We start from the raw sequence: 12,983 nt of genomic DNA, 5'->3' as shown, positions 1-12,983 counted from the left end.
CAGTCATATTAGGAAAACTAGTCTCTGTCAGGTTTCCTAAGAGTGTGAGGAGGTCAGAAGCCCACTTATGGATTGAGGGACATTCAGGAGGAAAAGTACAGTGGTCTGATACACTTCAAACCTCAGTGACATACCCAGCATGACGTTATATCTCCTTTTATATATAGGGCCAATCCAGAACTAAAATAGACTTTCTTAAGGTGGTCTTGGGAATACGATAACTCCCAGATTCACTCAAATTTAATTTTGGAAGAGGTTCTGCCAAGCTCCTTTGTCTTCCAAGAAATTCAGGCTAAGACATCTTCCAGCCTACAACATTACAAAACTCCTAAAGACATATCTCCTTCGACCTATGAAACCGAAGCATCTCCTTATGAGCTCATGGTTTGTTTAGGGGAATCTAGAGACATGAATAAGCACTGCTTATAATCTGGAGTTGGAGGTGGACAGTTTTGACTCTATGTCTTCCTTGATAGAGGTAATAAAAAATTGCATTAAATTTCAAAGTCAAATGAGATCATTTCCAGACCTCCCAAAATAAAAAAGCCTGGCAATCTCCATGGTTTCAGTAACATCTTCTTTCTCTCTACAGGTCATCCTAGAGCAAACTGTATGATGGAGTTCATGGAACTATTAAATCAGTCCCAAGTGTCAGAATTGATTTTGCTGAGACTGACCAGCTCCAACAATATAGAATTTCTTTTTGCACTCTTCTTGGTTATCTATATGGTCACAGTTTGGGTAATCTTCTTATTGTGGTCATAGTGTTTTACACTCCAAACCTCAACATTCTCATGTATTTTCTCCTTGGGAATCTGTTTCATGGTTATGACCCTTGCTTCCTTTGCCATCCCCAAAATAATTGTGAACTTGATTTTTTAAAAAAGCGTAAGACTATTTCCTTTGCTGGATGCTTAACTCAGAAATTTCTCCTTGACTTACTGGGTGGGGTTGAAATGATACGTTGGTGTCCATGGCTTATGACAGATACGTAGCCATATGTAAGCCCCTATACTATATGATCATCATGAACAAGAAAGTGTATGGTTCTTAGGTCTCCTTCACTCAGAGCTTCAGATTCCCTTTGTTGTGAACTCGCCCTTTTGTGGTCCCAATGTGGTAGACAACATTTTCTGTGATCTCCCTCTGGTTTCTAAGCTTGCCTTAGAAATGTAGATACCTACATTGTACAGGTAGTCATTGTTGCCAACAGTGGCGTGATCTCCCTGCACTGTTTCATTATTTTGCTTATCTTCTACAGTCTGATCCTCATAACCTTTAGGAGCCACACTTCTACTGGGCAGTCTAAAGCCTGGTCCTCTTCGACTGCTCACAACACAGTGGTGATTCTCTTCTTTGACCCATACATCTTCATCTGTATCTGGCCCTTACCCAACCACTCTGTTGATAAGTTCTCTGCTGCATTTTATACCATCATCACCCCTATTTAGAATCCAATTATCTACAGTCTGTGAAACAAAGAATGAAGACAGCTATGAGGAAATTCTAGAGATCTTTTGTAAATTCTAGTGAGGATACTTAGTTTAAAAATATAACTTGGAAAGAAACATAGTATTTTCAGATTTTTAAGGTTTATATATATATATCTATATATATAAAGATCCACACAGGGTAAGGCAAGTAAAACACAGCAAGATTATACAAGTCAGATATTCAAGAATAATATTTTGAATGTATAACAACAAAAAAATGGATAATTTTTTATAGACTTTTAAGATGATGTTGACAGTTCTAAAAATCATCAAAGACTCACTTGTCCTTCAGAGGAGTTGGTTGATATATATTTTATCAAGGTATTAAAATAAAATGGCATTGGGTCAAAGGGAAAATAAAGTGAATCCTCAGAAACTCTAACATTTTTATGTACAGGCCAAATGACTTTGACCTTACCATGGTCCAGTGTTGCTTCTGTCTTCTCAAAAATATTAATGTCTGAGTCAGCAGTCATACACAGTGTCTCCTGAGAAAACAGGAACTGAGTTTCATATTGCTATAGTTTGAATGTCCCCTCCAAAACCCATGTTGAAACTTAAATCCTCAATATGGCAGTGCTGAGAAGTAGGGCCTTTGGGAGGTAATTGGATCATGAAGACTATGCCTTCTTTCATGAATTAATCTATTTATATTTCAATGGATTAATGGATTATTATGGGAGTGAGATTTGCGGCTTTATAAGAACAGAAAGAGATACCTGAGCTAGGCCTCTCACCATGTGATGCTCTGAGCTGCTCCAGGACTCTGCAGAGAGTCTCCACCAAGAAGAAGGCCCTTCCAGACATGCCCCCTCAACCTCGAACTTCCCAGTTTCCAAAACTGTCAAACATAAATTTATTTTTTAATAAATTATCCAGTTTCAGGTATTCTGTTATAAGCAACAGAAAACTAAGACAAGAATCTACTTGCACCATCCCCCCATACACTTATTTTTCTGTTGCCTCAAAAATAAGAGTTTTGTAGATGCTTTAATCCTACAAATATTATTACATCTTATTCCCATTTCCCTATCACCAAATACTACAATTTCAGAGAACTATGCTCCTGACTTTAAAATTAGGTTACATGTTCCAGAAGGATGAACCCTGAGTTCTGAAGGCAAGATCTTTCTGCACGTGCTCATGCCCCAGGCACCAGGTCAGCTGCCATAGAGAGCTCTCATTTATGGCCTACTGATTTTCTTTTTTTTTTTTTAATTGAAATGCAATTATTATACATATTTGTGGAGTGCAGAGTTGAGTATCAAGACAGGATCATCGGCATATTCGTCATTACAAAATGTAATCATATCTTTGTGCTGAGGATATTCAGTCTCCTCTATTGTAGTCATTTGATAACATGTAGTAAATTATTGTTAATCATAGGCACCTAGCTCAACTGTACGTCAATAGAAATTATTTTCCTAACGATCTTTTGTGTCTATTAATCCATTTCTTGTCCTATCTCCTTTCCTTCTCCCTTTCCCAACTCTAGAAACCACAGTTCTGTTCTATTCTTCTAAAAGTTCAGCATGTTACTATGATTGCTCTTTCTTTCTTTCTTAGCTCCCACTTATGAGTGAGGACATGGGGTATATTCTCTCCTTGCCTGGCCTATTTCACTTACCATAATTTTCTCCAAGTTCATCCATGCTGCAGCAAAGGACAGAATTTCATTATTTTTTATGGCTGAGTTGTATTCCATTGGTTATATATACCACATTTTCCTTATCTGGTCATCTGCTGATGGACATTTAGGATGGTTCCATATCTTGACTATTATAAATAGAGCCACAATAAACATGGGAGTGCAACTATCCATCCAATATAATGATTTCCAATCCTATGAGTATATACCCACCAGTGGGATTGCTGTAGCACAAAGTAATTGCTTGAGAAACCTCCATATTTTTTTCCATAATGGCTGCATTAATTTACAGTCCCACCAACAGTGTATGAGGGGTCCCCTTTCTCTACATCCTCCCCAGCATTTGTTACTCTCTGTCTTTTTGATAATACCCAGTCTAACTGCAGTGAAATAATATCTCAATGTAGTTTTGATTTGCATTTTCCTAGTTATTAGTGATGATGAGCATTTTTTCAAATACATCTTAGCCATTCTGTATTTCTTTGAGAAATGTCTATTCAGCTCCTTTGCCCATTTTTAAATAGGATTAGTTGGTTTTTTAACATTAAGTTATGTGATATATTCTTTGTATATTCTGAGTATTAATCCCTTGTCAGAAGCATAGTTTACAAATATTTTCACCCATTTTGTGAATTGTCTTTTCATTCTGTTAGTTATTTCCTTTGCTGTGCAGAAGCTTTTTAATTCAATATAATCCCATTTGTTTATTTTTGTTGTTGTTGCCTATGCTTTTGAGGTTTTATTCATGAAGTCTTTGCCCAGTCCTACCCCCTGTGTTTTTTCCTGTGTTTTCTTCTAGGAGTTTTATAGTTTTAGGTCTTATATTTATGTCTTTAATCTATTTTGAGTTGATTTTGGTATATGGCAGAGGTAAGGGTCTAGTTTCATACTTGTACATATGTATATCTATTTGCCGAGCACCATTTCTTGAAGAGGCTAACCTTTCCCCAAAGGTAGGTTCTTGGTGCCCTTGTCAAAGATCAATTGGTTGTAAGTACATGGATTGATTTCTTGGTTCTCTATTCTGTTCCATTGGTCCATGTGTCTGTTTTTATGATAGTACCATGCTGTTTGGGTTACTATAGCTTTGCAGTATAATTCAAAGTCAGGTAGTGTAATGTGTCCAGCTTTATTATTAGTATTATTATTATTTTGCTCAGGATCACTTTGGCTATTCAGGGTCTTTCATTGTTCCATATGTATGTTAAGATTGTTTTTATATTTCTGTGAAGAATGTCATTGATATTTTGATGGGGATTGCATTGAATCTGTACATCACTTTGGGTAGTACAGACATTTTCACAATATTAGTTCTTCCACTTTATGAACCTGGAATGTCTTTCTATCTTTTGTGTCCTCTTTAATTTCTTTCAGCAGTGTTTTGTAGTATTCACTGTAGAGGTCTTTCACATCCTTCGTTAAATTAATAACTAGGTATTTTACTTTTTGATGGCTATTTTAAATGGGCGTGCTTCTTGATTTTTTTCCCATTAGTTCCTTGTTGGTATATAAGAGCACTACTGACTTTTACATATAAACTTTGTATCTTGCAACTGTACTGAATTTATTTATCAGCTCTAGGAGTTTTTTTGTGAAGTCTTTAGGTTTTTTTTATATATATAGGATCATATCATCTGTAAACAGGGACTATTTGACTTTGTGTTTTCCAATTTTGATGCACTTTCTTTCTCTTGACTGATTTCACTTGTTAGTATTTCCAATACTATGTTAAACGGGCATAGCAGAAGTGGGCATCCCTATCTTGTTCCTGCTCTTAAAGGAGATGCTTTCAGCTTTTCCCCACTCAGGATGATGTGGGTGCATTTGTCATATACAGCTTTTACTGTGTTAAGATACTTTCCTACTACACCTAATTTGTTGAGGGTCTTTATCATGAAGGGATGTTGAATTTTATCAAATGCTTTTTCTGCATCTATTGAGATGATCGTATAGTTTTTGTCCTTGATTTTGTTGATGTGGTATATCACATTTACTGATTTGCCTATGTTTAACCATTCTTGCATCCCTGGGATTAATCCCACCTGATCACAGTGTATAATCTTTTTGATGTGCTCTTGAATTACGTTTGCTAATATTTTGTTGAGGATTTTTGTATCTATGTTCATCAAGGATATTGGTCTATGATTTTCTTCTATATTGTATCTTTGTCTGGTTTTGGTATCATGATAATGTTGGTCTCATAGAATGAATTTGGGAGAATGGCCTCTGTTTCAATGTGGAATAGCTTGAAGAAGATTGGTTTTAATCCTTCCTTAAAGGTTTGGTAGAATTTAGCAGTGAAACCTTCCAGTCCTGGGCTTTTCTTTCTTGCGAGACTGCTGATTACTGCTTCAATCTCCTTGCTTGTTATTGTTTTCACTTCTTCTTGGCCCAGTTTGGTAGTTTGTATGTATCCAGAAATGTATCCATTTTCTTCAAATTTTCTAATTTTTGTGTGTATAGTTGTTCATAATAGTCTCAAATAATTCTTTATATTTCTGTGGTACCAGTTATAATGTCTCCTTTTCATTTCTAATTTTTGTTATTTGGGTCTTCTCTCTTCTTTTTCTAGTATGTCTACCTAATGGTGTATCTATTCTGTTTATCTTTTCAAAAAACCAACTGTTCGTTTCATTGATCTTTAATATCATTTTTTCAGCCTCCATATCATTTAGTTCTGCTTTAATCTTTATTATTTCTTTTTACTTACAAATTCAGGTATTAAATTGTTCTTGTTTTGTTGTGGTGTAAGATTAGGTTGTTTATTCAAAGTCTTTCTATTCTTTTGTTATAGGCATTTATCACAATAAACTTCCCTCTTAGTACTATTTTTGCAGTATTCTACAGGTTTAGGGATGATGTGCTTTTATTTTCATTTGTTTCAAGGCATTTTTCTCCCATTCCATAGGTTGTCTTTCTGCTCTGTTGATTGTTTCCTTTGCTGTGCAGAAGTTTTTAGTTTGACATAATCCCATTTGTTTGTTTTCTTTTTGTTGCTTGTGCTTTTATGGTCTTATTTATTAAGTCTTTGCCCAGTCCTACTTCCTGGAGTGTTTACATTTTTCCCTTAGTAATTTTATGGTTTGGGGTCTTATATTTAAGCCTTTCATCCATTTTGTGTTGATTTTGGTATATGATGAGAGGTACTGGTCCAGTTTCATTCTGCATATGAATGTCCAATTTTCCCAGCACCATTTGTTGAAGAGGTAGTCTTTTCCCTAATATAAGTTCTTGTTGCCTTTGTCAAAGATCAGTTGGTTATAAGTCTGTGGGTTGATTCCTGGGTATTCTATTATGTTCCATTAATTCAAGTGTCAGTACCATGCTGTTTTGGTTACAATAGCTTTACAATATAATTTGAAGTTGAGTAGTGTTATACCTCTGGCTTTATTTATTTATTTGTTTATTTTTCTCAGGATTGCTTTGGCTATTTAGGGTCATTTTTGTTCCATATGAATGTTAGGGTTGCTTTTTCTATTTTTGTGAAGAATGTTATTGGTCTTTTGATGAGGATTGCATAGAATCTGTAGATTGCTTTGGGTACCATAGACATTTTCACAATGTTAATTCTTCCAATCCCAGAGCATGGTATGTCTTTCCACCTTTCTGTGTCCTCTTTAATTTCTTTCAGTAGTGTTTTGTAGCTCTGATTGTGGAGTTGTTTGCAAACTATACATCCTACAAGGGATTGATTTCCATAATATTTAAATATAATATAAGAATATGAAAAAAACTCTAACAACTGTACAGTAAAAAAACCAAATAATCCAATTAAAAAATGGGCAAAGGAGATGCATAGACATTTTCCAGAGGAAGACACACAAATGGCCAACAGGTACATGAAAAAATTCTCAGCATCACTAATCATCAGAGAAATGCAAATCAAAACTGCATTGAGATATCATCACACCCCAGTTAGACTAGCCATTATTAAAAAGACTGAGAATAATAAATGCTGGTAAGGAGGTGAGAAAGGGGTAACTCTTCTACACTACTGGTACAATTGTAAGGGCACAGCCATTATGGAAAACAGTATAGAGGTTTCTCAAACAACTATACTACAAAGATAGAACTACCATGTGATCCAGCAATCCCAGTACTAGGTATATATCCAAAGGAATGGAAATCCTCATTTCAAAGAGATATCTGCATTCTTATGTTCATTACAACTCTATTTACAATAGCCAAAATATGGAACCAACCTAAATGTTCATTGGTAGACATCTGGATATGGAAAATGTGATATATATCCAAAATGGAATACTACTCAACCATAAAAAGAATGGAATTCTTCCATTTGCAGTAATATTGATGAGTCTGGAGAATACTATGTTAAGTGAAATAGGCTAAACAAGGAAAGAGAAATACCACATGTTCTCACTCATAACTGGGTGCCAAGAAAGAAAGAAAGAGAGAGAGAAAAGAAAGAAAGAAAGAAAGAAAGAAAGAAAGAAAGAAAGAAAGAAAGAAAGAAAGAAAGAAAGAAAGAAAGAAAGAAAGAAAGAAAGAAAGAAAGTAAAAGAAGAAAGAAAGAAAGAAAATAAAAAGAAAAGACCACAACAATGCATTGAACTTTCAGAAGGAGTGAACAAACCTAAGGATACTAGAGATGGGGAGAGGGAGGCTTGGAGACTGATAGGTCAGGTAAGGGACATAAAGAAAAATTACAATTTGTAATAATGAATATGCTAATAATAAAAATAAAGAAATTTTTTGATATCCTGCTTAAATTCTTCTTTGACCCATAGCTCAATCAGGAGCATGTTGTTTAATTTCTATGCATTTGTATAGTTTCCAAAGTTTCACTTGTTATTGATTTCTAGTTTTATTCACTTGTGGTCTGAAAATTACTTGGAATTATTTCAGTATTTTTTTATTTGTTGAGACTTGATTTGTGACCTAACATGTTGTCCATCATGGAGAATATTCTATGTGCTGATGAGAAAAATGTATGTTCTGCAGTTATTGGATGAAATGTTCTGTAGATGTTTATAAAACCCAATCAATCAGTCTAACGTGTAGTTTAAATCCTGCGTTTCTCTGTTGATTTGTTGCCTAGGTGATCTCTCTAATATTGAGAGAGGTGTGTTGATTTCCCAGCTATTATTATTCAGGGTGTCTCTCTCTCTCTCCTTAGTCTAATTATATTTGTTTTATATATCTGAGTGCTCCAATGTTGGGTGCATATATATTTATGATTTAAATATCCTCTTGCTGGATAGATCCCTTTATCATTACATAATGACCATCTTCGTGTCTTTTTATAGTTTCTGGTTTAATGTCTATTTTATCTGATTTAGGAATAGCTACTCCTGTTTGTTTTGGGTTTCTTTTTGTGTGGTACATCTTTTTCCATCTCTTTACCATTAGCCTATGTTGGTCTTAATAGGAGAAGTGAGTTTCTTGTAGGCAGAATACAGTGGGGTTTAATTTTTTAATTCATTCCACCAATCTATGTCTTTTGAGTGAGGATTTTAATCCATCTACATTTAGGATTGTTATTGGGAGGTATTTACTCTTGGAATTTTATTGATTTTTTTATAGTTTATATTTTTTTATAGTCGTTCCTTTCTTTTTCTTTTATTGTTTGTCTTTGGTGTTTGTTGGTTTTCGGTAGTTGGCCAAACAATTTTCAACAAAAGTGCCAAGAACAAACAAATTTCAGTGGCTATTTTAACAATATGAAAGTGAGTTTCAGAGCAAAGAACATTACCAGAAATAAAGATCATTTTATATAAAGAAAGAGATGAATTAACCAGTATGATATAACCATTATATTATGCTTGTCCACAGTAACAGAGCATTAAAATATGTGAAAAAAACTTATAAAAGTACAATAATAAGTAGGTACTAACACTGTAATCATACATCTCTCTCAATAATGAATAAATAAAAAGTAAATAAAAATTAATCAGAGATGGGGCCGGCCCGGTGGTGCACTGCTACAGTGCGCCGCTTGGGAGAGCGGCGGCGCTCCCGCCGAGGGTTCGGATCCCATATACAGACCGGTTCCCGCTCACTGGCTGAGTGAGGTGTGGGCGCAGCACTGAGGGTTGTGATCCGTTGCCGGACACGAAAAAAGACAAAAAGGAAAAAAAAAAAATTAATCAGAGATGTAGTAGACCGGAACCAATTTGATGTATTTGACATCTTGACAAAAAATATTATGTTAATTCTTCTTTTCAAATATACAGAACATTTACCAAGTTAGATCATATTGTGGGCCATAAAACAAGTTTCAGTAAATTTAAAGGTATTGAACTCACACAGAGATTTGTACACAAATGTTCATAGCAGCTTTAATTGTAATAGCAGAAAACTGGAAACAACCCCAATATCCCTGAGGAAATGAATTGATAACCAAATTGGCATATATAAATTCAATGAAATGCTATTCAGCAATAAAAAGGAGTGCACTATTGATACACACAACAACAGGAAATTACTAAAATAAGTATGCTGAGTGAAAGAAACCAGACCAAAAATAAGAGTAGGTACTCTTGAGTTCATTCATATAAAACTCTAGAATATGCAAACTAATAAATCATTACGGGGCCGGCCCCATGGTGGCTCACTTGGGAGAGTGTGGTGCTGGTAGCGCCAAGGCCGTGCGTTTGGATCCTATGTAGGTATGGCCAGTGTGCTCACTGGCTTAGTGTGGTGCTGACCACACCGTGCTGAGGGTTGTGATCTCCTTACCGGTCAAAATATAAATAAATAAATAGATAGGTAGATAGATGAGATAGATAGATAGATAGATAGATATGGAATTTATATTAGTGGTTGTTGGGGAGGGAGGATATGTGGAAGGAATGAAAAGAAGGATTATCAAGGAACAAGAGGATTTGTGGGACTAAGGCATGTGTTGACTGTCTTGGTTATAATGATCTTTTCATGGTTGCATACATATATTAAAATTCATGGAATTGTACATTTGAATATGAGCAGAATATTACAAATGTGAATTGTGCCACAATATAGATTTTTTAAAATCTAAGAGGTCAGAATAAATGTATTTTAAACTACCATCAATGTATTTTTTAAATAATCTAAAGATATATTAATAATTTGACACCCAGTACATAACTGCCAGTACCTCAGGTAATCACAAATCAATCAGCTGACCAAGATTACCTCCCTATTTGGGCAACCTTGACATGCATTAGGGCTCTCCATCCATATCAGTGTTTTTTGTTGGTGGTCATATATCACACTGGTCATGATATGATTTCTCTTGCAACTAGAAAAAAAACCCGAATTGAATCTGATTAGGTAGATTGAATTACAGATCAAGATTGCACTACTCAGCTATAAAAATGAATGAAATATTGCTATAAAAACGAATGAAATACTGCCATTTGCAACAACATGGATGGACCTTGAGAGAATTATATTAAGTGAAATGAGTCAGGCACAGAAAGAGAAATACCACATGTTCTCACTTATTGGTGGGAGCTAAAAATTAATAAATAAATTCACACACACACACATTAAAAAATAAACTGGGGAGGGAAGAAGATATAACAACTACAATTACTTGAAGTTGATACGACAAGCAAACAGAAAGGACATTGTTGGGTGGGAGGGAGGGGAGGGAGGAGGGAGGGAGGTTTTGGTAAGGGGCAACAATAATCAACCACAATGTATATCGACAAAATAAAATTTAAAAAATAAAGATTGCAGAAGACATCTCCTTAATAATTATAGGTCGAAGGAAGAATGATTTTTAAAACTTCAGTAATTTTTAATGCTGGACTGATTTATATGAGGTTTTTCTTGTCTCTCTGTTCTGATTTCCAGAGTATGCAACATTTGTTGTCTCTCTTAACAAAAAAGTTCCTAAGAGATGTCCAAGATAATTATTTCCATGATCTTTGCTGTTAGGAACATAGAATAGGAAAATTTCACCCCAGGGACTCCTTCAGGAGGTGAATACATGTCAGGTTGAGAAAATTTTTTCCACAGATACTGTCTCTAGCCAACAATGGATGTCATTCTAAGCACATATCAGAAGAGAAGACTAAAAGAGAATTTGATCTTAGAAAAAATGTGTTTTTAGTAAGTCGTCTCATCTCTCTGATTCTCTTCTTTAAGAAAATTTTTAAGAATATTTCTACATTTCTGGTTCATGGATGCCCACTAAGCTTGAAATTGAGAATGATATTTTTGGCTTCTCACATTTTCAGAAGACAATTCACAAGTTTTCTTCTTCTTTTCTATTTCTATTGGGGTTTCCATGGTCTCTTTAACAACAGTGTGCACACCACCATAACGCACTGCCTGGGAGATGCTCTCAGGTCAGCTTTGGGAGATCACGGTTCTCTGACTATTACTCGATATGTGGAGCTTTCCTATAATTTTGTTCAAATGGCCCCTTCTATTTAAGAGAATAACAGGTTTTTTTAATATCAGGGAGTACACTCTATGCTATGATAACTTTTAGCATAGATATAGAAGGGAAAGGGTTACATATCCAATAAGACATGATAAAAAACTTGGTTACTGCAGAAATACAATTAAAACTCATAACCTGAGGAAAAGGAAGGTAACATGAGCTACTGGAAGGAATGTGGACTCTCTCCCTGTGTACCTCATCCAATGTGTATCTCTGGCAATCTATTAAATTGTCTACATCCAAGTCTATCCCTATAAAATACAAATATTAAGAATTTCACAGAATTTTGTGACTACTACAGAAAAAAAAAACTTTATAAAAATATATATCACCTAGAAGGGGATAAATACTTTGTTGCTATATTTTAACACTCATAAAGGAGAAATTCAATTTGTTTCTTTTCCCTAATTTTTCAATTTCATCAATCCCATAGGTAGCTCTAGCTCCCTTTATGAGAATTCTTCTCAAGCTGTGGGTAAGAATTCCAAAGATGCTTAAATATCATGTCCTATTGCCTCTTGTAGGTTCTTTTAAAATATTAATAACCTCTCCTGGATAACAGCAAAAGTGAAGGGTGAAAAAGTTGTGTTCCTGGAATGCCAGCAGCATGTTTCTTATATCCTTTGCATGTGCACGCCTTATAGGGCTGCTGAGTACATATGTATGTTAACAGAGAAAATATAAGTGGTAGGTATATTAAAGAAAAGTGATTGTATATATTCTGCTTACAGAAAATGTTTGCCATACAATAAAATAGTTGCCAATAAGCTTTGGAAACTGTTCTGCTTCAAGATCCATCATAAGAATATAAAAGGGAAACGACTAATGTTTCTCTGAGTACCAGAAAAGTTTAAGTGCTTTCTGTACATTTTCTGATTCATCCTCACCACCCATCTAGTAGATTGAGTGTCCTCTTTTTACAGATAAGGAAAAGGAAACAGAACTAGGTTTAGATCACGGTCACAGGCCAACAAGTAATAGAGTGAGATTTCGGATCAGGTCTGACTAATTAAAATATCTATGGTTGAAATCATCAAGTCGAAGGTATACCTGTTTCCCAATGTTCATTGCAGCACTCTTCACAATAGCCAAGAGCTGGAATCAACCCAAATGTCCATCATCGGATGAGTGGATACGGAAAATGTGGTATATCTACACAATGGAATACTACTCAGCTATAAAAACGAATGAAATACTGCCATTTGCAACAACATGGATGGACCTTGAAAGAATAATATTAAGTGAAACGAGTCAGGCAATGAAAAAGAAATTCCCCATTTTCTCCCTCATTGGGGGGGGTAAAAAAAAAAAAAAAAAAAAAGAAAAAGAAAAACAAACAAACTAATTCACCCACATACACACACACACACAAAAAAAAACCAAACAAACAAATTAATTCACCCACATACACACACACACACAAAAAAAACCCGGGGGTGGGGGTGGG

The sequence above is a fragment of the Galeopterus variegatus genome, unplaced genomic scaffold, assembly GCF_000696425.1.
Source record: "Galeopterus variegatus unplaced genomic scaffold, G_variegatus-3.0.2 Scaffold13716, whole genome shotgun sequence".
NCBI lineage: Eukaryota > Metazoa > Chordata > Mammalia > Dermoptera > Cynocephalidae > Galeopterus > Galeopterus variegatus.
This window is presented reverse-complemented; position numbering follows the sequence as displayed.